The following is a 27,265-nucleotide window of genomic DNA, read 5'->3' on the forward strand; positions in this document are numbered from 1 at the left end:
AGATAATAAATGACAGTGACAAGGACAGTAATCCATACCAGGTCCCACAAGAGGAGTGCACAGTGTTATATCCGCTTTGTAGGGGTGGGATGGTGAAGATGGGCAGGTCCCTGACTACTGCTTGGAAGCCAGGTGCCAGGGCAGGCAGTTTCCAAACCTCCCTGTGGGGTTCTCTGTCTACTCTTCAGTCAAAACGAGTCTAAAAGCCATGTATTGGTTTATTTTGTGAAGTTCCAAAGCATTCAACGAACAAATGTGGCTCGTTTACCAAACCTGTTTGTATTAAACAAATTTGAACTGTAGTTGAGAGCACCTATATGGATGAGCTTGTTTAGACAGACATTCTCGACCAGTAAATCCTGTTTTGCACTTAAAAAAAAAAAACACATGCTCATGCCCAAATTACTTAAGCTTTGTCGTGATTACAAGTGGCAAGGGTATGCGCTCACTTATGATTTTTAAAAATTGCTTGCTTGTCAACCTCCTCGGGGCATAGGCACAAATGTTCGTTTATCAGGCAAATGCCTTTTCTGTGATGAAAATTTTAACCTGTTTTTGCCACTTTGATGAGTTAAGCACAAGGAACCCAGAATAATCTGGCAAGAGCAGGCTGGAGAAGGACAGAGCTAACAGTAAGGGGTGCCTCCTTCACTCTGATTAATGCCCTTGCTTGCTTACAGCCTCCTTCTACAGTCTGAGTTCATTTTATTTTCAGTCCTGTGGGTTCAAGTCAAATTGCATGACTTATGCAAAGTACATAATTCAAGTATGAACAAAGCTTGACTCTCTGTTTAAAAAGAAACAAAACATAAAGTCAGGGCACTGAGTCCTAGAGGAATCCTTGGTTTATAAACATTTGGATTGGTTTGCACATTTCTTTGCTCCATTCACTGCATTAAAAACTACAGCTGGTTTCCGTTTATACCTAATATAGATATTCAACATTTGTGGGTAAATTTCTTACCAGGTTCAGCTATTCTAATCTCAATTTTTAAAAATAAAATGTTTACCAGATGTAACATTTCTGCTTAAGTTCATAGAATTTAAACGTTTTTATGAGGTTGCTTTTTACATTTGTTTGCAGGATGTTCACAGAAGCAACATGGTGACAATTTACCAATGACTAAAAATGCCTTTGGATGATATTTTAGCCTAAATTCTTAGGAAAGTCCAGGGCTACTTTAAACATCTACATTTTGCCTAAAGATGTAGGTGGGAACTTCTGCTTTCTACCTTGATCAGAGCTAAGTCTATGGTAGCTACCATTTATTGAAAACCTACATCATACTCAATATTTTATCTATCCCTGGTAGCTCAGCTGGTAAAGAATCCACCTACAATGCAGAAGACCCTGGTTCTATTCCTGGGTCAGGAAGATCCCCTGGAGAAGGGACAGGCTACCCACTCCAGTATTCATGGGTTTCCCTGGTGGCTCAGATGGTAAAGAATCTGCCCACGTTGTGGGAGACCTTGGTTTGATCCCTGGCTTGGGAAGATCCCCTGAGGAGGGCATGGCAACCCACTCCAGTATTCTTGCCTGGAGAATCCCCATGGACAAAGGAGCCTGGTGGGCTACAGTCCATGGGGTCACAAAGAGTCAGACATAACTGAGCAACTAAGCACCGCACATATTATTTAATTCTCACCCAATAATCCCTGTAAGATGAGTATTAGTTATCATCACCTTTAGGTGAGGAACTAATTGAGATTACCAGTCACACACAGCAGAGTTAGGATTCAAACCAAGTCCAGTTGATTCCAAAGTCTGGGTCTTTCCACCAATCTAAAGAGGATAAAACCTGCTTCATCCACACTCTGCCCTGATGTAAGAATCTTCTTATTGCGCAGACTTGCGGTAGAGAAGACTTCCACTCCCTGGAGCCAGGATCATCCCTGTTTAGATGAAACAGTTTCAACTCTCCAGGCTCTGGGAACCGTGGGTACCAACTGCAGACAGTTTGGACCAGCAAGTGGAAAAGAATAAGAAAACAGGAATTAACTAGACTGTGTTGGAAAGTTAAGGGTAGAAACCAGGATAACAATTTTGGTCAGAGATTTGTCATCATTTGGAAATGTTTTATCAGGCGAAATCAGTGGAAAACCTTATGTATCCATCTGAACAAACTACTTCACCTAATGAAGTCCCGTCTTTCTGTGGTACAGATGAGGAAACCAAGATTATGAGAGATATGGTCATTGGCCCAAGATCACACACTTATAAGTGAGTTTACTCATTTCCTATATTAAAATTTTTCTACAAGCCTGCATTTGTGGGTAAATCTGTTATCTGGTTGTTAGATGGTCCTAATCTAAATTCTTAAAGAAAAATCAGTGTAACAATCAATGGACCTGGTTTCTACTCACAAATAGTATTTCTGTCCTAAACAGATAAGTCTGTATGATGAGTTCCTTCCCCAAAAATATTTTATTTTTTATTTTTAAAAGATTTTTTTTGATGCAGACCATTTTTAAAGCCTTTATTGAATTTTTTACAATATTGCTCCCATTTTATGTTTTGGTTTTTTGTCTGTGTGGCATGTGGGATCTTAACCCCTGGCCAGGGATTGAACCTACACCCAGTGCATCAGAAGGCGAAGTCCCAACCATTGGACCACCAGGAAAGTCCCCCTAACACATTTTTAAAACGAACTTTTGAATGGGAAATTTTCCTCAACCAAGTTTAGTGTTTCAAGCGCACCATTTTGACAATTACCTCTTTATGTGGACATCTGCTTTTGCCCCCATTTAACATCCCTTCCAGCTCTGAAGGTTTGGGATTCTAAAAAATCCAGCCTCGCTTGCTTCCTAGGTTGGTTAGGCCAAGAGCTGAACTCTGAGCCTCGACTGTCTCGCTCATTGGCAGTAATTCTAGATGGCAACCAGAGAGTGAAGGGGGCTTTCTAATCAACTCTGTGAGCTCTAGCCTGCTCGGGATAGAAATATAAGAGGAGGATTCTCTCTCCCGACGCTCCTAAGGCAGTAGAACAAAGGGTTAGATAAATGGACGAGCATGATGAGTTTGAGCTCCAAGAAGCCTGCTCTCCAGTTCTTTCGTTGCTATTGTTCAGTCACTCAGTCGTGTTTGACTCTTTGGTCAATGCCAAAGTCGGCAGCATGCTAGGCTTCCCTGTTCCCAGCATCTCCCGGAGTTTGCTCAAGACATGAGCTTTCTCACTTTCATCCATCAGCACCTGTATAAGATGTGGGCAAGGAGCACACATTTGACGGCAAGGAGCCCTTGGGACCAAACCGAGGTTACCCTCAGGGAAAGGGCTGCAGGGAGAAGGGAATGGGAACCATGGGGTTTTCAACTGAAACAAAGTGGCGACTGACTTTATGTTTCCAGGGAGACTGTGGTAGACAACATCCCACATCACCCTCATCCAGCTCAGACTCTCCTGTGGGAATACTGTCAGCGTGGCTCACCATCGTTTTCAATATCACAACCTCAGCTCTAGCAGGAGATTGCCCCTGCTTTCACTGTGCAGTGCATTGGAAACGTGGCGCTAATAAGGATCTTGCCTGCCCACCGAGGCCAAGAGCATTCCTGCATCCTTAGTCACACATTTGTTTGCAGTCATCACTGTTTGCCACTCCCCAGATGGAGAGCAAATGGAACAACAGGGTCTTCTAGATCCTGAACTGACCAAAGACATTCAGCAAGAAGGCTGAATTTCTTCTTTCTAGAGAGATTAGCAACTAGTTTGAAGAGGGAAGGTGGGGATGTAAATACGGGTAGAGAAGGAAGAAATCTTACAGATGGGGAAAATCTATCCTCACACGAGAGGATAATCCTCTCCTTGTATCTATGTGCATCCTGGGCAACAAATATTCCACGACAACCTGGGAACAAAGTCATTTGCTTTTTTTTTCTCTCAGATAAATGACTTCGTATTTCAGAAAGGTCATGACCATCAACCTCTTCTCACCAGAGCAGCTTAACAAACCTCAGTGAATCTTTACTTCCTTTGCACTAAAGATAAAAGCACAGTAGTTTTTGTTGTATTGAACTGTCTGCCTTTACTCATGTCTCTGGCTGGCACCCTGTGAGACCTGTGTCTCTCCCACGGCAAACAGAGCATTGCCTAATGCGATGGAGGACTTCCACGGTTAGGCTCTTAATTGACCAACACCAAATTAGGGGTCCTTTCTCTGCTCTTACCATTCCCAGTGGAATCCTCAGCTTTATCTCCTGAAACCACTTCCTAAAATGAAAAAACTTGTTCCATGAGTTAAGGAATGGATCTGGGGACTAAAAATACCTACGGAAGTCTTTCAAGTTCTTAATCACTTGTTTACCAAGGTCGGGGGACGGGGGCACATGTTGTCTGGTGAGCAGACCACAGGCTATGTTTACATCTGTCCCTCCCAGAATAGGGAAAGGGGAGACAGAAATTAAGAGCGGCCTGATGACAACACCACAGCCTCCAAAATGTGCCTCAGCATTTCCCTGCGCTGTCAGTGGCAGAGCCCGTTACACAGAATTACAGGATGGGCAAGGCACTTGGAAAGATGTTGTCTAAACCCTTTCTTGAAGGGAGGAGAAAATCAGATTCAGGGAGTGTGTTATCTGAAGACCTCAGCAACCAGGATAAAAGCCAGATTCCTACAAGTATTCTACTCTTTGTAGTTCAACACACTGGCTCAACTAATAAAAAAATATCCACCTTTCACTTAAACGGATGCCTCAAAAATGATTATAGAATAAGTGAGTTAACAAATAGATTCCAGTATAGAGGGTTTGTAACTTCTTTCCCAGTTTCTCCCGGAAGACAATGTTTAGCTATTTAACTTTTTAAAAGCTCAACAGAACATAATTTTAAGCAAAAATAGTAAATATTAGCCAAAAATATCACCTGGGACCCAGTATCATTTGAGAAGTTTCAGAGAAGCAGACTTGATGGCTATATTAAGTCAATCAGATTAAGTTCAGCCAGCTGAAGTAGCTTTTATCCTATTTGGTTTGCAAAGAAAAAAAAAAAAAATCTCATGAGTTAGCATTAGCAGCTAAAAATAAGTTGCAGGTTTCATTTTCCGTTGTTCAGTACGGTTTTGAAACCAAAAGGTGCAAAACTAGGAGATTCACCAACACCTATTGAAGATCAACAACTCAAATAGTCAGTCCCCTTTCGGGCACAGAGTCCTGATTACAACTCGTAGCCAGGCCTGAGACACGTACACTTAGGCCCCTCTCCCCATGGTCTCTTGAGATGACTGTAATAAATAAGATGCGGCAGGAAATTAGGGGCTGAGGCCAGTCCTGAGGGGGGGGACAGTGGCTTGTGTGTGTTTCTTGTCATATCCGGATAGAATGCCACGTAGACAGCAGCCCCATAGGCACAGCTTTGATCTTAGATGGCGCTGGGGACCCCTCCACAAAACAACTGAGTAAAGAATTCTAGAATTTCGCTTGGCTGAGGCCCTGAAGGTAATGAGCACAGCGGGGAGCCCTTGACCTAAATGCCCCAGGGCCTTGTGCAATTCCCTACTGTGAACCCCGGCAGCTCACGATAAGGTTAATTTCAAAACTGTCTTCCCAGGGCCAAGTCTGGCAAAAAGGTGTTTGACAGAGGCGCAAATGCTTCAGAGGGAAGGCAGCCATCACAGGCTGGGGCATTCAGCTGTGGCACGAGGCCCAGAGAGAGCAGAGCTGGTGAGAGAAAACCCTCTACTGAATGAGACTGGTGGGGGGGCGGGGGACGCACAGAGAAGGGTTAATCTCCTTCCATTAGAGGAGGGGCCCTTTGGTGAAGGTGAAGAGAATAATCTGTATGAAGAGCACGGAAGACAAAGAGCCATTCCAGAGAAGAAATTACCGTGCTGTGGCTGGAAGGATGATTTGTCCTAGAGTTTCACTGGGAGACCATTTCTTAGATCTGAATCTTCACCTCGCTTTGAAGTTACAGCCTCAGGGTGGGGGAAGGGGGATCTTCACACGTAGCCCTGCAAGACTTGAGCTTCAGTTGCATCTGAGATGGGCCAACTCTGACTGATTCCGAGATGCAGAGGGTGAGGCCAAAGCCACTAGGATGCCGCCTTAGAAGCCAAACCATAAATTGGCATAAACAATAGGAGTTGCTCACAAAAGAGAAGCCAGTGGCTGAATCCCCCTTTCTTGGGGGTGAGGAACAACCTCCCTCTTTAATTAAACTTTTAAAAAGTTGTTTTTAATAGTTTGGGGGGAACTAGTTTACGATTCACAAGAAGTTGCAGAAACAGTACAGTAGCTGTATGATGTCACCTGTCTTCTCAGAATGATAGTATCTGGTATCAATACTTCTGTAAAACATTCTCTAAACCAAGAAAGTAATACTAATACTGGTACAACACTGTTAACTTAGGTACAGACTACTACTTCAGATTTTAGCAGTTTTTACATGCACTTGTGTGTGTGTGCGTGCACGTGTGTGTGTGTCAAGAGTTCCACGAAATTTTATCACATGTGACGACTGGAGTAATTATCAACACAATCCTGATGCAAAACTACACCACCACCAGAAAGAAACCCCCTGCGCTACCCCACCATAGTCACACCTTCCCCCAAGCCTAGCCCCTGGCACTGATCTGTTCTCAGCACTATAATTTTGCCCCTTTGATAATGTTATATAAATGGAATCTTGCAGTCTGTAATCCTTTAGGACTGACTTTCTCTCACCCAGCAGAACGCCCTTATGAGCCATTCAAGTTGGATGGGTAGATGTGACTTTTTATTGCTGAATAGTATTCCATGATATGAATGTATCACAGTTTGTTATCCATTCACCCACGGAAGGACATTCAGCGGGTATCCAGTTTTAAGCTAGAGCAAATAAAAAGGCTCTGACTATTCATGTGACTGCTAAGTTGCTTCAGTGAAGTCCAATTCTTTGTGGCCCTATGGCTCCTCTGTCAATGGAATTCTCCAGACAAGAATACTGGAGTGGGTTGCCATGCCCTCCTCCAGGGGACCTTCCTGACTCAGGGATCAAACCCACGTCTCATGTCTCCTGAATTGGCAGGCACGTTCTTGACCCTTAGTGACACCTGGAAGCCCCATTTGTGAAGGTACTTAGGTTCATTTGTGTAAACCTAAGTTATCATTTCTCTTTTGTAAGTATCCAAGAGTAGGAATATGTGGTATATATATGCTAACCTTTATTAAAAACTATCAAATTCTTTCAGAGTGTTGCACCATTTATACTCCCACCAGCAGCGTATGAGTGATCCATTTTCTCTACATCCTCACCAGCATTTGGTAACATCAGTATTTTTTTTTTTTATTTTAGCCATCCTGATAGACTCATCGGAGCTCATTTTGATGGCCCCCAGTAGTCAAGGTGGCAGTCACTTGTGGGGCCTTCAAAGCTTGACTGGTGTGGCTTTAGGTCTCTCTCCCTGTTCCAGCTTTCCAAATACTGTCTACATAGCAATGTGTGCTGTTTGGCATTTTGATGATGGAAAATGAGGCTCTTGATGTAGGGTGAGGACTCAGGTTTGTCCAGTTGCTCTTGACATCAGTAGTAGGATTTCACCATCTAGGAATGTTGGATTTCTTTAAGGCAATATTTCTTGGCCCAGCAGGCAGACTTGATACCGGTGACATTCACTCCCATGGAGAAATATGAAGGTCATGATATAACAGCCATGTGGTGGGGATAGACTTTGCCTGGGCTGGGGTCTTCCTGAGGTTTTAGCCAGAGACTGTGTAAGTGCTTTTTATTCCTAAAGTTAGTACCTTATTAGCACGGGGTGGTGGAATGGTGGTGGGACATAAAGTCAGCAGAGACAGGTAAGGACAGGACCACCAGTGGCACTTGTCAGATGTCAGAGGCCCCACTGAACACTTCTTGCCCTTGGACCTTCAACCTACTCTGTTGACTGCTCAAGACTCTCCTGCAGCATGTGGACACTTTGTCTGGATGTCATGGACCTCTGATTTCTACCTCCTAGGAGTTAGATTTGAGGCAATGCTGTCGCCACCACAGGGAACTTCCCAACCTAGGGATCCAGGTCCTGCCAGCAAGTAAAATTCCATCTGAGTAGCAGAAGGTGCTTCAGCCAAGGAAGGTGTTCAGATGGCCAGGGAAATGGGCTTTGAAAAGGGCCAACCCCATGGGGATGACTCAAACTGCCCCAGCCATGTCTGGAAAGTCATCCTCCATCTGTTGTACCCCTGATTCAAGGGAGGCTGTGAACCTTCCCAGAACCCGTACCCATCAAGACCCTGCTTCCACAGGTTTGGCCAGGAGGCCAAGAATCAGGAGGGCAGTGATCCTGCATAAGGACAGCCAAGAGATAATGGACACCCTGCACAGAAGCAGGGAAGCTTGGTGATCCTAGGTAGATTCCCTCATGCTTCTGAATGGAGGACGGATGCTGTGAAGGTTCTCCTCTGGGTTCCTCTCGGTTCTGGCTCCTGTGCTTCACCCGGTGTGTTCACAGGAGATGCATGTGAACTTGGGCATGGAGGAATCTAGATGGTGTCTTACAGAACCTGATCACGAACTGGGGACTGTTGGGGGCTGAACAGTCTCTGGAGGCTGAACTGGAGGCTGAACCTGAAAGCCAAATGATGAGATGGTGGTCTGATGACTTTGAGAAGAGTTATGCAGGTGGGATACATAGTCATACTTCCAGTTAGAAGGTGGTGAGAATTTTTGGATTTGGTTGTTGTTTGTTCACTATGTTCTCTGGTGTAACAGAACATTTTCCAGGTTTCCATTCTTGGGGACCTCTTCTCTAATTCACTGCTCCATTTGGCCATGTGCTCTTACTTACCTCCCATCAGAAGGCAGCCAAGCACATAGCACTTTTCAGACACAATGAGGTAGGTGGAGATGGGGGCAGTACCTCGCCTGACTGTGAATTTGGATAATGAGACTCCATCCTTAAGGCTGAACCACGGCAGTGCCCCTCAGCTCTGGCTTTGGTTTTTCCACTCATGCCCCCCGTGACCTAACATTTGCCCACAGTGTGAATCTTGCTCTGTCCCTGCTCTGTTCTCTTGGCTTCTGCCTCTGGACCCCACCTCCCCCTTGGCTCTTACGGCCTGGATCCACATGGCTGCCCTATGTCTTCCTCGGACTAAGTGTTATCATCTTGGTGCTCAGGGCACAGGGTAGTCCCTTAGGGTGTCCCTCACAGGGTCTGGGCTGCCCACACGTGTCCTGAGATATGCCCTGCCTATCAGAAGGCAGATAAGCATTCTCTGGTAGAACCAGGGGCTCACTTTAGGAGTCAGTCTTATCACAGTGCCTTGTCTCTACTACTGTAACAGAGAACAAATCTGACTCCATATTGGAGCTATTCCTCCAGCTCTAACCCTTGCACTCTGTTGCCTGTGCTTAGGCATGCTGGCTCAACACTTTGTGAAAAAGAATGCAGTCAGCAGTCCAAAATGTCCATGATATCCCAGTCTCAAGACTGTGACCTTTAAAAGTATAACACTTCTCCTTTCATACAGAGATAAAAAGTTGCATAATAGAGCATAACATTTGTCTTGTTGGAGGTTTATAGGAACATTGTGACCAGATCTACCTAGAAGACTGCAAGAACAAAGGATTCCAACATCTAGATGTTTGCAACAACCAGTCAAATCTGTTCCTGTTTTAGTATAAAGGAACTCTAACTTGGGTAAGATGGTTGCTGGCTTTCTGAATAAAGTTGGTATTCTTTGACCCAACAACTCATCTCTCAATTTATTGTCCTGTTGTGCAGGAAGCAGTACAAGCTAGGACTTAGTAATGCTACCTAGAGGTTGGGTGGACCCAGGCCCCTTGTCCCTCAAGGTCTAGTTCTTCCTCTGCCGCTAGATCGCTGGGTAACAACCACAAGTGAGTAAATGAACTATTCTGTGGCTCAGTTATCTTATAGTTACAGTCAAGTTTCCAAACTCCCTAGCTGATAAACTTTCAACTGTATCATATCAGGATTAAGGAGAAATCTAAAATTCAGAAGCCAAAAAACACCTTTAAGTTAAATTCTAGTTTGGATGTACTAGCTTACAGTTCCTTGACTTTTTTCTGTCTAGTATGTGTTGCTGAAAAATGAGTGTTTATTAAATTGAACGCAGTATTATCAATAGTCTTCAGGCCTTAATGTGCATAGGGACTAGGAGGGTATATTAAAATACATATTCCTAGGCCCTCTCCTCAGAACTTTCCATGCCACTGGGACCTAGGAACATGCATTTTAACATAAGAAACTGAAGGGGACTTAGATTTTGAAATAGACATTGGTAACTTTTCAGGGGCTGATTTATGCATTAGGAACTTTAAAAATAGGCCATTTGACCTACTGATTCAATTCTAGGAATTTTCCCTCAGATGTCCACCAAGATTTATTTATAAGAATGTTTTTACGTTTATAATAGCAGAACACTAGAGGCAATAAAAATGTACATAAAAAAGAATGGATAAATTAAGACATATCCATGCAATGGAAACACAGCCATTAAAAATAAAAATTTCAAAAGATCATTTAGTGACTTGGAAAAATGTTTACAACATAGTGTTAAGTGGGGTGAAATCATCTAGTGACTTGGAAAAATGTTTATAACATAAATAAATTTAAAAAGAGGCATATAAAATAGCATTTCAATAATGTTCAAAAGAAGAAAAGAATATATATGAAAAAACTGACAAAAAATACGTCAACATGTTAATATTGAATTGTTGCTTGGTTGTTAGATTACTGGAGATTGTTGGTTTCTTCTTGATACTTTTCTTTATTTTCCAGATTTTGTATAATGACTAGTTATGGCTCTTTTTATTTGAAAAACAATGCTGAATTTTTTTTTTTTTTAAGTAAAGAAAAAGAATTTGACTCATGAGGAATGAAAAGAGAGGGAAGAGAGACCTCTTAGGAGCCTGGTCCAGCCATGGCCTTGCTGCTGTAGGACTTGGAAGACAGACTGCGTCTGGTGCTGGGGTGAATTTTAAGCTACATTCTCTTTTGCAGAGTACCTTGGTATAGTCAATGCCCGGGAATTTGGGTCAATGAGAAAATCCTTTTCACTAGATACTACTTTCTTGCTACATTCGAAGATAACAGACTATAGGAACAGGGACGTGGAAGGGAATTCAGTTTGAACAACATCTTCACTGCTCTCAAGTTGATCTCATGCTTGTTGCCTCTGTGTATAAAGCCCGTGGCCTCGCCCCAGAACACCGCACAGACTGACTGCATGCTGCTTAGGGGCTTCTGGACAGAAGAGGGGCTTCATTCCAGCTTGTGAGACTCCACCCAGGGCCAGAGCTTCCATGGAGCTTCCAGCCTTCTTCCATGGAAGCTTTCAAAGCCTCCTCTGGCCAATGCACTGGGAGCCCCATTGAATGCCAGGAAGCATCTTTTTTTTGGCAGATAGATGGCTCAACTCTACTTTCTCTCATGGATCTCAGTGAATCCCAGGTCAAACCTGAGTAAGAGTAGAAGCTTCTTGGTTAGACCTCTGGCCTAGGGAGCCTAACCTTTCCAAATGTCCTTGAAATTTTTACACCACATGCTTTGGCTAGTTAGGAAATGGTGCTAAGGATTTTAGGTGCAAGTCAATTTAGAAAGATCAATCAATCAACCAATAAAAATCCAAACACTAATACTGATCACAAAGACGGAATTGTTTTCATCAACACCCTAACTTGCCACATATTTTCCTAAGTTGTCCAAGCCATTTCATATGTATTATCTTACTTATTCTGACAGAACCTCAGCTTTACACTTTTAAAAATACCATTTCGGAGGTGGGAGGAAGCTATAAAGTTCTGATGAAAACCAGAGGCTTGAGTTAAAAACAAAACACTGAAGTCTTCAGTGTGGTGTTTTCCAACTGTGTTCTTGACAAGAAGTCAGGGGATTTCAGCATGAGAAATCACGAAGCCCCATTACCATGAATTCTCAGCTTTGGTGACTGTGATGTGGCCTGATTGCAAAATCTTCCAAAGGGAGTAACACAACATTCATAATGCTGACCCAGGGCAAGAGGGGGGCTTGTACTTCTATGCCCTGAAAAGTATAAAACTTTTAACCTGGGGTTAAAAATAATCAACTGGTCCAAGCACTGCCTGCATCAGCCAACTGTGCCCAGACCACATCTGAATCAATAGACACGATCTAAGCTCTGAAAAGACTATGTAGCCTCACATTGAATTGTACCCCTCATATGAATTGGAGAATGGGAAAAAAACCAAACATATTATATATATATTAAACTGAATCACCTTGCTATACACCAGAAACTAACACAACATTGTATAAATCAACTATACTTCATGGCAACCCATTCCAGGACTCTTGCCTAGAAAATTCCATGGATGGAGGAGCCTGGTGGGCTACAGTCCATGGGGTCACAAAGAGTCAGACATGACTGAGTGACTTCACTGACTTCAACAAAAATTTTTAACTAAAATAAAATATAAAATTATAAGTTAAGGAAGCTTGAGATAGTCTAACTTTTTCCATAATATCTACTTTGACACATTTTTGAAAACGTTGAAGATCGAAATATTTACAAAGTGTATTTGTTACCCCTGCCTCACTGGTGGGTCTGTAGTGTTAACCTAGCATGCTGTGCTAGCCCGATGAAGGGGTTGTGTTGATGGCAGTGAAGTTTTGATTTGGTAGCGGCACACCTCTCTCTGCCACACTAGGCAGCTAGACATTAAAAATCAGGCTGATCCCAGCTCACTCCCTCACTCCTCTGGCAATTCCTGCATCCTTAGTACTTTGAGGAGTCATTCTCACATGGCAGTTGAAATTAACAATCTGTGACTAACAGTCTCCCCAGTGAATAGACCCTGACTCCTTTTCCTTCTTGACCATGGTCTTGGCTCCGCCCTTCCTGGCAGACTCCTTTAGGCTTGAACATGTAGCAACAGACCATTCCCATTCGATGCCAGCTTTTGAAACCTGGTACTTGTTCTCAGTTTACTCCTTGCGGCTGCTCCCTAGTTGCAGGTCCTGGGCTCTCCCAGTCAACCTGGTCTTATCTTTAGTTTTCTCCACTAACCCAGCCAGCTCTCCACTTAGTAGGTTCTTTTGGGACCCACCAAACCAAGAAAGGCAATGGCAACCCACTCCAGTACTCTTGTGTGGAAAATCCCATGGACAGAGGAGCCTGATAGGCTGCAGTCCACGGGGTCGTTAAGAGTCGGACGCGACTGAACGACTTCACTGTCATGCAGCGGAAAAGGAAATGGCAACCCACTCCAGTGTTCTTGCCTTGAGAATCCCAGGGACGGGGAAGCCTGGTGGGCTGCCGTCTATGGGGTCACACAGAGTTGGACACGACTGAAAAGACTTAGCAGCAGCAGCAGCAAACCAAGAAAATGGACTTTCAAAGGTTGAAGCATTTTTGCAACAAATCCACTCATTCTTCTATCCCACTCCTCCTGATGTGAGGGGACTGGGCGGGGGCGAGGCAGCAGTAATAGGAGATGAGGCCAGGCTTTGAGAGCTGTGTTAAGTCAGTCAGTAGCTGGCCTTCCCACACAATTGACAATGTGTGTTCTTCAGGGTGTGGGTGTGAGTGCCAGAAATGTCAAGTCCAGGAGTAAGATATAATCCAAAACCAGAGTGTCTAGCCAGATATTGACAATGAAACTAGAGAAGTAGGTACCAGGCAGCTCAGGCAAGGACTGGAAACCATTTTTATAGTCTGTGTGCTGCTAAAGTGAGCACGTGCAGCCCATTTGTATTGGAGATCTTTACGATGCCTTGCAGCCATCATAGAGGCACCACCATATGGTTTCTGATATTTTCCAGCAAGAGGGATACTGCTCCAAGACCAACAATGATGAAAAGACTGCATAACATATAAAATCAGTTCAGGGTTCTTCAAACAGGGCTTATAATCTTACCACTCATGATTGCACTAAATGTTTTGCAATTTTTCCTGAAAAGAAACAGCTAGAACTATACATCAAATCCTTTGGGTAGCATTAATACCCTCAGCTGGAGTCTTTTTTAGTCTACTTTCACATATTTCTCTTGTAACTTGGTTTCAGGATCCCATCTTGTCAGGAATTTCCCCCTCCCCTTGGCAATATTAAAAATTATGCCAAGATCTAGAGCAGGGTAGCTTCCCAAATTCCCCAGGAGCAAACAGAACCATGAGCTAAAAAAAAGAAATAAACAAAACAAAACCCACCAAGAGCTTTCCTAGTGACCACTAGGAGAACAGAATTCTGCTGGACAATTCCTACAAGCATGACAGACCCAGAATGGCCTTAAACCAAAAGGACCCTGGAGGGGGAAAAAGTGGGGGGAAGAATGCGCTTCGTGGTTCACTGGCCACTGGTGGCCTAGCGGTGCTTATGTAAAGGCTCAGCTTTAGGACAGACGGAGGCATCTTGAAAAACCTGCTCCTTGCCCACTCCTTACCAAAAAGTGTCAGTTATATTAATATAATTAAATATCTGATCTCTTTTTACTTCCCCCACTACTTCATTCTGCTATCTTATCTTTGAGCGTCTCTAAGTTCCTCATTATGCCTTGCAGAGAGGACGACTTCTTCTTCAGAAACACTCCAGAGCTGTTACTGGAAAGTGGCTGCCCCCCCATCCAGGGACTACATTTCCCAGATGCCTTTGTAGTTAGATGTGGTCATGTGACTAGCATTTTAGCCAATCAAATGTGAGTAGATGTGTCCTGGCCACTTCTAGGCAGAGGCCATAAAAATCTCCATGTGCACTTTTTCACACTCTTTTTTCCTCCTCCACTGGGAAGTGGAAACAATCCCAGGTGATCTTTAAAACAACATACTGCAGAAGGTGGAGCCTCTCTCCACCTGTGTCTCTGAATGAATGTGTGATTTCTGCTGTTACATGACCAAGAAATAAACTTCTATTGTGTTTAAGTCATTATACCTTTTTCAGTCTATTACAGCAATTAGCCTATCTTAACTATTACTATCATCCTCTTTGATACAGCTGTTATTGTTGTGTGCAGAAGTCCCTGTGCCTTCTTCCCTTTCCCTGTACCTTACAACAAAATAAAAGAACAGATTTAGTCAACTAAATTCAAGCAGCCATTAGGGACAAATGACACTCACCAAATCAATGGTCACAGTGTTCAGATCTTATAGCCAGATGAAGAGTGGTTTAGCAGAGCCTCACTTCAAGACCACCTGATATATTAAGATAAAACAAAAAGTAAAATGTGAGATCTGCCAAACAGATGTATTAACATGCAATGGTTAATCTTCAAAGGGTGTTGTCAGTTTACAAAGGAATCTGCCGCTCTTTTCCATTAAGCAACAAGCTTCTCAATTGCATTTATAACATGAGATACATTTTAAAATACCCTTACCCCATCATTATAGAACAGAATTTATGAAGAACAATTCTACTCGGCTAATTACGCTATACAAAGACTAGATAATGACTCAGGAGATGACTTTGGATGCCAGGAGAACTGGGTATGATTTCTATGTCTGTGTGCTCTACAATTCTTACGAACAACGTTAAAACTTTTCTCGTAGGAACTTAACTTTCTTGGGTAGAAACTTCCAGAGCTTGTAAAATTATAGGCTACACAAAGACTTAAACTTGTTTCAGTGAAATTAAAACAGACATCAAAGATACATTATCATCCGTCTCCGTGTTTCATATCATCCCAGATGCAATGGCACAAGCAGGAATGAAAATAAGCTCTCTGAAAACAGGGAGATGAGACAGTGGAGGTGCACGAACTGGAACAACCACAGAGAACCAGAAACACGCTGCATATGGGTGGCAGGTTGTGGTCATTTTCTTACCAGAGCTGCCACCTTTTAGCAGGTTAGGTGTGAAAATACCACTTGACAGCACAGGGCACATATTTGCCTAGAATGGGGTTTATTTTTGTTTCTGATGATTTGGTATAAGATCCAGGAAACAAACATTTCAGAACTCTGAACAAACACGCTGGCCGTCCAAAATAGAGCACTAGCGGGGAAGGACAAAGAGGAAACAGAATGAGGGGTGACGGGGAAAGGCACGATGCGGGCCCTTTTCACCAGAATTTGGCCTTACTCTGTGTGTGTGTGTGTGTGTGTGTGTGTGTGTGTGTATTTTTATTTTAAGAGGAAATGCGTCCTGGTCTGGGCCTGTGGAGAAGAGAAAGATCAGAGAGATCCCCTCGGTGCCGTGTTTGGAGGGTCTCCCAGATGCAGCCCCCACACCCTCCCCCTGGGCTGGGGCCTGCCAGGCGCAGGTGTCAGGGAACAAGATGGCGCCCCACAGTGAAGGGCGCGGTGTGAGGGGGTCTGGGGGCAGCCTGCACTTACTCCGAGGCGCTGGCTCCTCTGAAACCCAGACGCTGCCAATTCCCTGGGCTCAGGAGTTCTAACCGCCTTCTTGCTCTGGGTTCTTCACTTCTGGTCGAGATCAGCTCCACATATTTTTCTGATGATGTCACCCATTCTGACTTCCTACATTTTGAAAGTTGATCTATAAGTAAAACCTTCCGTGAGGCTTCAAAAAAACAAAACAAAAAAAAGCAGCAGCATAAAAGAAAACCAAGGTGTGCTGTGGGGCGATGGAGAGGAGGAGGAGAGAGGCAGTTGCCTCCTTATTTTGAGATTTGCTGCAGCCTGCGAGTGCCACTCCCCAGCCAGTTTCCTGGCTGCAGAGGGAGGCCAGTGGCCGGGCGTGGGTGACGTCAGGGCCAGGCCTGAGTCATCGCCAGCGGCCGGTCTGCCCTGCCACTCGGAGGGGGACAAAAGGAACCTTTGATGTCCAGAGGCCCTCCTCTCGGGACACTCGCCTGTACGAGCAGCAGGCCAGAACATTCCTGCCGCCTCCCCACCCCCGGCCGCCCTTCCTACTTCCGGAACTGTCCCAGGCAGATTCAGCAAGTCCTCCTCAGGGGACATCGCCCTCCTGCATGGCAGAGGCAAGGCCGCTCTCTGCCAAAGCAGCAGCAGGGGAGGGGGCTTCTCTGGGGATTTCTCACTTCATCCTCTGGCATCCCCCACCTCCCACTTCCCTGTGGTGCCACCTTACCCAGGGAATGCAGAGGTTCGAAAAGAGTGCGGGAAAGGTGCAAGGTGCTCTTGTCACCCTCCCTGGACAGCACACAGTGCTCAGGGTCTATTCTCTGCCTTGGGCCCTGACCTCTGGGTACCAGTGTGAGTTTGTGCTGCCTGGATTCAAGGGGTCTCCTCTCTTTAATAGGGAGATTTATATCCCAGTGCCTGCCACAGGGTGCAGTAAACACATGGTGAATACATGAATGGTAGTTTTAAAATAAAATAGTAGAGAACATATATTGCATACTTGTAGTGAATGTTGGCACTTCTGGGCTAAGTGCTTTACAAAGATTATTTTGTTTATGGTTTTCATGACAAAACTATGAGGCAGGTACTATTATTATCCCCAGCTCTACAGATGAGGTGTTCAGAGAGCTTAAGACACTTCTCTGAAGTCTCACAGCTAGTTAATGGCAGAATCTAGATCTTCTGATCTCAAATCCTGTGTTCTCAAGCATGATGCTGAGTGGCTGAGCGAATGAAGGAATATAGACCAAGAGCAGCCTGTCCAGGTGAGGGGAAATGGGAGTAATGATGGGGCTTGAAACCAAATCCTACAAGGAAATAGCGGAGCAATTAGGTACGATCTGTCTACAGTAGTAGGCCTCAGGCTCTTCTGATGGGTCAACACCACCTCCGAGGCTTGGTGGGATACCCAGAGTGGCCAGGGTGGTAAGTCAGGTCCAAGGACCCAGTCAGAGACCCAGTCAGGTCCAAGTGGCAGTGAGGAGCCAGGAGGTTTGGTGGCACATGGTGACTGCAGGATCTGAGATCACAGTGGACAGAACAGGAGCTGAGTCCTAGACTTGTCTTAATAGCCCTGTGGCCTCACGGGTGTAGGAGGGAGGGTGAGTGCAGCTCAAGGCAGGAGCCTGGGGAAGACAGGACAGGGAAGGGCCTTCCCTGGCGGTCCAGGGGCTGTGACCCAGTGCTCCCAAAGCAGGGGCTCCAGGTTCGATCCCTGGTCAGGGAACTAGATCCTACATGTCTCAACTTTTGCATGCTGCAACTAAAGATCCTGCGTGCCGCAGCTAACACCCAGTGCAGCCAAATGAAAAAAAAAAAAAAAAAAGAAAAGGGAAGACATGAGAGCATTCTCAAAGACCTCAAGACTTGGAGAATGTGTTGGAACTACCATATTGATTCAAAGCACCAGGAGGAGATGGGAGTGACAGGAGCCAGAACTGGAGCTGACAGTGGCAGTCATAGCCCTGAGCACTGCCCTGCCAGGAATCAGCTGCCCTTTTGAGATGGAGTGAGAGCCCTGTTGGGGGTTGTGCTGGGCCAGGGTGAGGAGGGCTGGCAAGAGGAGGACATCTGATGATGGGGCTATCCAGGCCCTGGATAAGAATGACCTTGGAGATCCCTTCTTCCGCTATGGTTCATAATTCTGTGGTTTGTACTTTTCCGTTATTCCAAGAGGAAGACAAAAGCCAGGACTTTTCAGCCCAGTGGGCAGTGGGCAGGGAGTTGCTGGTGGCCTCAGTAAAGCCACCCCATGGCTCTTCTTTCCACCGTGGGGCAGGGCGTTCGTTCAGTCATGGGATCCCTCTCCTGGGCTCAGGAAATCGATGCCTCTGTTCGTTGGGGACGTTGTGTCGTTACCTTGTTCCTGGAACCACTGCCAGTTGCCACTCTGAGGAATTACACCTGTGCTGCGGGGTCTGACTCCCCAGGCAGATGGAATTAGCAGAAGTGAGTTTCAGAAGGGAGAAAGCCACATGCTTTGGATGGAGGGAGTAGCAACAACTGACCGGGGTCACTGTCAGCGTCCGCACAGAACCTGACCTTGGGCCGAGGAAAGCGCTGGAAGCTCCAGGCATGTTTTGGCACAGGCTTGCTGATTCTTTTCTTATCTACAGAAAATGTCTCCGGGCACCTCCCTGTTGCTTCCCCAAAGGCTCTGTGGCCATGCTTGATTCACACACATGGGTGTTTATGTCTCTAATTAGATGAACAGAGGCTGATTATTTTTTCAGTCTACCTTGTGGGACCAAGAAAATGTGAAGAGAAAGATAAAGCAAAGACGGAGAAACGATGAGTAGGCACCAAGTGAAATGCCACTCCTGGCATTGTTTGCTCTGGGGGTTGATCCTAACAGTGAGGATTAAATCAGAGAATTGAGCCAAACATCTATTTGGGGACACAGAAGTGTAAGTACAGAGACACCCCAACCTCTGTCCCATCTGGAGAGCCCTTCTTTTCAGTGCAATAAATGCAGTTATATACTGGAAATTCAAAACCAAAAACAAAGACTTAGAAGACTTATCTATACTTACTGCCTCCAATTTCTCTCATCTCAATACCTTTTTAAAAACAATTTTTTTATTATTATGGTATAATTTTTATGTCAAAAAGTTAACCCACTTATAGTGTACACATCAATGGATTTTAGACTATTCACAGAAGTGTGTAATCCATAACCTCATTTTTTAAAAAGTATTTATTTATTTATTTAATTTACTTGGCTGTGCTGGGTCTTAGTTGCAGCATCCAAAACTCTTAATTGCAACATGTGGGATCTAGTTTCCTTACCAGGAATCAAACCTGGGCCCCCTGAAATGGGAGCATGGAGTGGGCAGTGGGCAGGGAGATGCTGGATCACCAGGGAAGCCCCCATAACCCCATTTGAGAACATTTTTATCATCCCCAAAAGAACACTTGTGCCCAGTAGAAGTCATTCCTCCTCTGCCCCCAGTTCCAGCACTGGGCAAACACTAACCTTCTGTCTCTATAGATTTGCCTCTTCTGGACATTTCATACAAATGGAATCATGCAATATATGGCCTTTTGTGTTTGGCTTCTTTCATTCAGCATAGTGGTCTTCAGGTTCGCCCATATTATAGAATATATCAGTACTTCATTCCTTTTTAGGCCCAAATAATATTCCATTTTGTGATTATACTATGTTTTGTTTATTCATACATCAGCTTACGAACACATTTTGAGCTGTTGAGAATAATGTTGCCATGAACATCTGAGTACAAGTTTTCATGTGGATATATGTTTTCATGTCCCTCACGCGCATACCAAAGAGTAGAATGCCTGGCTCATAAGATAACTTTATCTTTAACATTTTGAGGAACTGTTAAACTGTTTTCCAAAGAGCTGTACCATTTCACATTCTCATCAGTGATGTGTGAGAACTCTGCTTCTCCACACCTGCACTAACAATCTTATTGTCTGTCTTTTTGGATTTTAGCCATCCTGCTAGGAATGATGTAGTGTCAGTTTTGATTTGTATTACCCTAATAACAGAGTTTCGCCAAGGGAATGCATAGCAAACATCCTCTTCCAACAACACAAGAGAAGATTCTACACATGGACATCACTAGATGGTCAATACTGAAATCAGAATGATTATATTCTTTGCAGCCAAAGATGGAGAAGCTCTATACAGTCAGCAAAAACCAGACTGGGAGCTCAGATCATGAACCCCTTCTTGTCAAATTCAGACTTAAATTGAAGAAAGTAGGGAAAACCACTAGACCATTCAGATATGACCTAAATCAAATTCCTTATGATTATACAGTGGAAGTGACAAATAGATTCAAGGGACTAGATCTGATAAACAGACTGCCTGAAGAACTATGGATGGAAGTTCGTGACATTGTACAGGAGGCAGTGATAAAGACCACCCCCAATAAAAAGAAATGCAAAAAGGCAAAATGGTTGTCTGAGGAGGCCTTACAAATAGCTGAGAAAAGAAGAGAGGCTAAAGGCAAAGGAGAAAAGGAAAGATATACTCATTTGAATGCAGAGTTCCAAGAAATAGCAAGAAGAGATAAGAAAGCCTTCCTCAGTGATCAGTGCAAAGAAATAGAGGAAAACAATAGAATGGGAAAGACTAGAGATCTCTTCAAGAAAATTAGAGATACCAAGGGAACATTTCTTGCAAAGATGGGCACAATAAAGGACAGAAATGGTATGGACTTAACAGAAGCAGAAGATATTAAGAAGAGGTGGCAAGAATACACAGAAGAATTACACAAAAAAAGATTTTCATGACCCAGATAACCATGATGGTGTGATCTCTCACCTAGTGCCAGATATCCTGGAATGCGAGGTCAAGTGGGCCTTAGAAAGCATCACTACAAAAAAAGCTGGTGGAGGTGATGGAATTCCAGTTGAGCTATTTCAAATCCTAAAAGATGATCCTGTGAAAGTGTTGCACTCAATATGCCAGCAAATTTGGAAAACTCAGCAGTGGCCACAGGACTGGAAAAGGTCAGTTTTCATTCCAATCCCAAAGAAAGGCAAGGACAAAGTATGTTCAAACTACTGCACAATTGCACTCATTTCACACAATAGCAAAGTAATGCTCAAAATTCTCCAAAGCCAGGCTTCAACAGTACATGAACTATGAACTTCCAGATGTTCAAGTTGGATTTAGAAAAGGCAGAGGAATCCAAGATCAAATTGCCAACATCCGTTGGATCATCAAAAAAGCAAGAGAGTTACAGAAAGACATCTACTTCTGCTTTATTGACTACTCCAAAGCCTTTGACTGTGTGGATCACAACAAACTGTGGAAAATTCTGAAAGAGATGGGAATACCAAACCACTTTACCTGCCTCCTGAGAAATCTGTATGCAGGTCAAGAAGCAACAGTTAGAACTGGAGGTAGAACAGGCTGGTTCCAAATTGGGAAGAGAGTATGTCAAGGCCGTATATTGTCACCCTGCTTATTTAACTTCTATGCAGAGTACATCATGAGAAATGCTGGGCTGGATGAAGCACAAGCTGGAATCAAGATTGCCGGGAGAAATATCAATCACCTCAGATGTGCAGATGACACCACCCTTACGACAGAAAGCGAAGAAGAACTAAAAAGCCTCTTCATGAAAGTGAAAGAGGAGAGTGAAAAAACTGGCTTAAATCTCAACATTTAGAAAATGAAGATTATGGCATCTGGTCCCATCACTTCATGGCAAATAGATGGGGAAACAGTGACAGACTTTACTTTTTGGGGCCCCAAAATAATTGCAGATGGTGACTGCAGCCATGAAATTAATAGATGCTTGCTCCTTGGAAGAAAAGCTATGACCAACCTAGATAGCATACTAAAAACCAGAGACATTACTTTGCCAACAATGATCCATCTAGTCAAAACTATGGTTTTTCCAGTAGTCATGTCATGTATGGATGTGAGAGTTGGACTATAAAGAAAGGTGAGTACCGAAGAATTGATGCTTTAGCAGTGTGGTGTTGGAGAAGACTTTTGAGACTCCCTTGGACAGCAAGGAGATCCAACCAGTCCATCCTAAAGGATATCAGTCCTGAATAATCATTGGAAGGACTAATGCTGAAGCTCCAGTACTTTGGCCACTTGATTCGAAGAACTGACCCACTGGAAAAGACCCTGATGCTGGGAAAGATCGAAGGCAGGAGGAGAAGGGGACAACAGAGGATGAGATGGTTGGATGGTATCACTGACTAGATGGACATGAATTTGAGGAATCTACTGGAGTTGGTAATGGACAGGGAAGCCTGGCGTGCTGCGGTCCATGAGGTTGCAGATTCGGACATGACTGAGCGACTGAACTGACTGACTCATCCTAATAACTAATAATGTTGAGAATCTTTTTGTGAATTTATTGGCCATTTGTATAACCTCTTTGAAGAATTGTCTATACAAATATTTTATTCATTTTCAAATTAAATTATTTGTATTTTTATTAATATTTTATGTATAGGGATTCTTAATATATTTTGGATACAAAAATTTTTATCAGACCTATGTTCTACAAGTACATATCCCTTCTGTAGTTATGTTTTTTTTCTTTATGGTCTTCGAAGGAGAGAAATATTTTAACTTTGATGAAATCTAACTTATCCATCTTCTCTTTCATCATTTGTGCTTTTGATGTCATACCTGAGAAACTATTGTCTAACCTAAGGTCGTAAAGATTTATGCCTGAGTTTTCTAAGAGTTTTAGAGTTTTAGTTCTTACCTCTAGGTCTATGTGCACGTGTATATGCTTGGTTGCTTCAGTCATGTCCAACTCTTTGCGACCCTATGGACCGTAGCCCCCAGGGTCCTCTGTCCATGGGATTCTCTAGGCAAGAATACTGGAGTAAGTTGCCATACTTTTCTCCAGGGGATCTTCCAGACCTAAGGATGGAACCCGCATCTCCTGCGTCGCCTGCATTGGAGGGCAGATTCTTTACTGCTCAGGCACCAGTGAAGCCCTCTGGATCTATGATTCACTTTATTTTTTATGTAAGGTAGAGATCCAAATTCATTCTTTTCACATGAATGTCTATTTGTTCCAGAACTGTTTGTTGAAAAGACTACTCTCACCAGAATTCTACACATCTAAAACTGACCTAAAATTCTAAAAAGTTATTTAAAAAATATATTCTTTCCCCCATTGAATTTTCTTGACTGTTTTGTCAAAAATCAACTGACCGTAAGTATTAGTTTATTTCTGGACCCTTCATTCTAGTCCATGGATCTAGATGTGATTTCTTACACCAGCAGCACACTGTTTTATTTACTGTAGCTTCATAAAAATTTGGAAATTAGTAAGTGTGAGTCTACAACTTTGTTCTTTTTCACGATGATTTTGGCTATTCTGAATCTTTGGCATTTCCATATGATTTTCAGGATTATCTTCTCAATTTCTGCAAAATATCCAGCTGGGATTTTGATGGAGATTGTATTCCACCTGTAGATCAATTTGGGGAGTATTTGTCCAAATTTATTAGCTGCATGCCTTTAAGTTTACTTAGCCTATATCAGCCTCCTTTTCTAATCCCCCAAAAAACTCGTGTCTGTAACGAAGATTAAAAGAGACAATGCTTATGCAACCCCACTGAAACCATGACCTACCTGGGCCAGTCTCAGGATGATGTTAGAGTCTGAGATATCCAGCCTAGTTACCACAAAGAAATTCAGATTAATTTGTATTCAATACTTGCATTTCTCTAACAGCATACAGATCCCCCTGAAATTCTTCTTAATATCCTTTTTCTCCTTGTATCCAAGTCCCTTACATCCCACAGCTTCAGCCTCTCCTTCTTTCTCCCAATCTCCATACTAAGATTTTTTCCAGCCCCAACCAACATTCCTCCAGTCCATCTACTTCTGTCCAGTTCTCCTGATGGGGCCGGAAAAGAAACTGGACAGGCAAAGCCAGAACTCTTTTTAGTGAGCGGGAAGAAAGGAAAATCAGTGAGCACTAAACTTAATTTATGTCCCATCATTCATATGAAGTGCTTGGCGTAACGTCTAATGTATAAGAAGGGCTCAGCACATGTAGAGCTTTTACTTTTTGTTGTGGTGGAGGTTACATCATGCCCATCCATACTTTGTGATGATGGTACAGGATTTCAATCAGGACCTCTGAGAATCCAGCCTGGACTCTATGGATCAGTGGCCCATCCTCACTCATGGAGGTGAATTTGAAATTGTTGCTCATTTTTTTTCTCCCTCCTCAAAGAATCAGCCCCTAGGAAAATGCATAACGTTCACGTCTGAGGCTCCCTGAGTCATGTTTGGGAGTCATATCTCTGTTTCCTCCCTCCCCTAGCACCAGGGCCCTATGTTTCCTCCCCTCCTCCCATGAAAACTTCTGGTACAATATCTCTAAAACTGAAAGTCAGGACGCTTTTTCTACTGTGTCACAACTAGCGTTGGTTTCAAGTGACAGAATAAAAGAAGACAGAAAATTTCCAGGTGTATCACATGTCAGAATTTTGTTTCAGTTTTATAATGTGTGTGAATTCAGTCACTCTGTGAAATGTATTTCTTATTGTGGTTCAGGGTTTTTTTAAAGTTTAAAACAGTATTGGAGTAAGATCTTTCACTTTCATGAAAGTATTTATGATCTCCTAAGAGCATAAAGTAACACCCTTCCAAGTAGCCTGTCCATTTTGATGGGGATGGAAACCTCTTGTTCCATCAGCAGTAAAGGATTTGGGGACGTTGAAGCCTTTCCCTGTAATTTATAACACTTTGGTGGAGGAATATCTTCAGTAACCTGTGTGGACCTGCCCTCACCTGGCTCCCTCCCTGCAACCACCTCCCCAGCAGGCTACCTCTTAGCCATCACCTCTTCTCACTCCCCGCAGTATGGGCAAATCCACACCCTGAACTTGCATGGGGTTTCTATTTTCAAAACTCTTTCACTTACTCCATCTCATTTGATTCTCACAACTATCCCATGAAGTTGGCAGGTCAGATCCAATCCATACTTGACCTTAGCATGGAACCTTAAGCAAACAACTTCTCAGCCTATCTCCTCAGCTTTCTTACATATAACCAGAAAAGCTAAGAGACTTGGCCAACATCACACAGCCTGGAAGTGGCAGGACCAGGAAGAGAACTAGATGTTTCACCTCTTGGTCTCCTTGTGCCATAGACTCTCCTCACCGAGACACATTTCTTTTTAGTAATATGATTCATCTAACTGTCTTACAAACAACGTGGAAAAAGCAAAGAACATTTTGCACTCTTCCACCATATCTAACAACACGACTTTTATGGCACAAATCACAAGACAAATAGCTCTTCATGCCTCGTGGTTAAGGGTTATCACTCTCGACATCAAAGGCTATTTATTAAAGACTGGGGCGTTGGGAACGGAGACAGCAAAGTCCACCGAGGGGAAAACAAGTTTTCCTGTGTGCTCTTTGTCCTTTGTGTTGCAGAGTGCTCCCTCTAGTGGCGCTGGAGAAAACAGCTTCTGGAAGGCACACTTAGAGATTCCACTTTGTTGTGATGAGAGAATGGTGGGCTGCCGTCTATGTGGTCGCACAGAGTCGGACACGACTGAAGCGACTTGGCAGCAGCAGCAGCAACAGTGCTTAGTGGGAGCGTGGATAGCACTTGTTTCAAGGTCTCCCTTCAGTGATGAGAAATTAAAGACTAGAGCCGTGGTTCTCAACTGGGGTGATTCTGCTCCCAGGAAACATTCGGCAGGGTCTGTAGACGTTTTTGGCTGTCTTTTGTTTGGGGTTAGTGGGATGCTACTGTCATGGATATGTAGAAGCCAGGGATGTTGCTAACAATCCTACAATACACAGGACAGCTCCCCACCTCCCCCAACAAAGAATTATCCAGTCCCAAATGTCAATAGTGCCGAGGTGGATCAGAGATATGATGTGACCCTCCCAAGAAGGGTCCCCCACCCCCGCTTTATTAAGATATAATCGACACATAAACAAAGACTTGCAGCTTATTCACAGTTTTCAGCCGCTCAGGCTAATTGCTCTCTTTCATTTCTTTTAAGGTATTTTTAAAAATTAAAATAGAGAAAAATACAAGAGCAATACATGCTTATAATTAAAAGCAAAGTAATAAAAGACTTTCATATAATCAATGTTAACATCCTTGGTGGTTTATTAGGAGGAGCTATATTAAAATGCCAACTTCAGATCACTTCTGACTTACAAGAATGGCAATGTCCTATGGTAATACTTAATATTCATCCACTTCTCCGTGTGCTCATCAAGGCAAGCCTCAATCCACATACAGAGGATTCTTTTAAATTTGCTTGTCATATACAAAAGCTGGTTTGCTTCACAACTTGCTTTTGTAATTTAGTAAATTATGAATCTCTCTTCAGATCAAAAATAAGGATCTCCTGGAGACTTCCCTGGTCATCCAATGGTTCAGACTCCTCTCTTCCACTGCAGGGGGCACAGGTTCAGTCCCTGGTTGGGGAACTAAGGTGCTGTATGCCACGTGGCACACCACAAAAATAAATAAATGGAAATAATCTGTTTATAATATATTATTATATGTGTCATATTATATGTATTATAATAATCGCCTGTTTGTTTCCGGAAGTTGGGGATGCTGAGTACTATGGACTCCAAGAAACTTGAAGTGAAGTAAAGTGAAAATCGCTCAGTTGTGTCTGACTCTTTGCAACCCCTTCTCCAACGGGGCTTCCCGACCCAGGAATTTAACCAGGATCTCCTGCAATGAAGGCCATTTCTTTACCAACTGGGCTATCAGAGAAATCCCATTCAAGAAATTTAGATGGCCTGTAACAGAGGATGAGATGGTTGGATGGCATCACCAATGCAATGGACATGAACCTGGGCAAACTTCAAGAGATGAAGGTAAGGGACAGGGAGGCCTGGCATGCTGCAGTCCATGGAGTCACAAAGAGTTGGGGATTCTAATGGGCTACTGAACAACAACAACAAAAATGACACTGCCTCACATGGTAGCGCCTTAATATCTCTCTGATGGTAGCAAGTTCACTCTTATAGAGAGTTTGGCTCAGGATTGGGATCTTCTGTAACATGCTATCTAACTAGATAAAT

General features: G+C 43.5%; 1 protein-coding gene across 4 annotated transcripts in view; it reads right to left on the bottom strand.

Annotated features, from left to right (window-relative positions):
• Window positions 1-27,265, bottom strand: part of ZBTB38 (zinc finger and BTB domain containing 38) — a 135,572-nt gene that overhangs the window by 64,290 nt on the left and 44,017 nt on the right. For 3 of the 4 annotated variants that reach the window (XM_005675497.3, XM_005675496.3, XM_013966004.2), the window contains exons 1-2: window positions 16,241-16,746; window positions 15,026-15,100 (exon numbers count right to left, since the gene is read on the bottom strand). The gene's annotated coding sequence lies outside the window, so the exon portion shown is untranslated. Of the gene's footprint in view, window positions 1-15,025; window positions 15,101-16,240; window positions 16,747-27,265 lie in introns of those variants that run through there. The other variant, XM_018049743.1, reaches the window with a different exon arrangement.

This window comes from Capra hircus, chromosome 1 (genome assembly GCF_001704415.2).
Source record: "Capra hircus breed San Clemente chromosome 1, ASM170441v1, whole genome shotgun sequence".
Classification (NCBI taxonomy): domain Eukaryota; kingdom Metazoa; phylum Chordata; class Mammalia; order Artiodactyla; family Bovidae; genus Capra; species Capra hircus.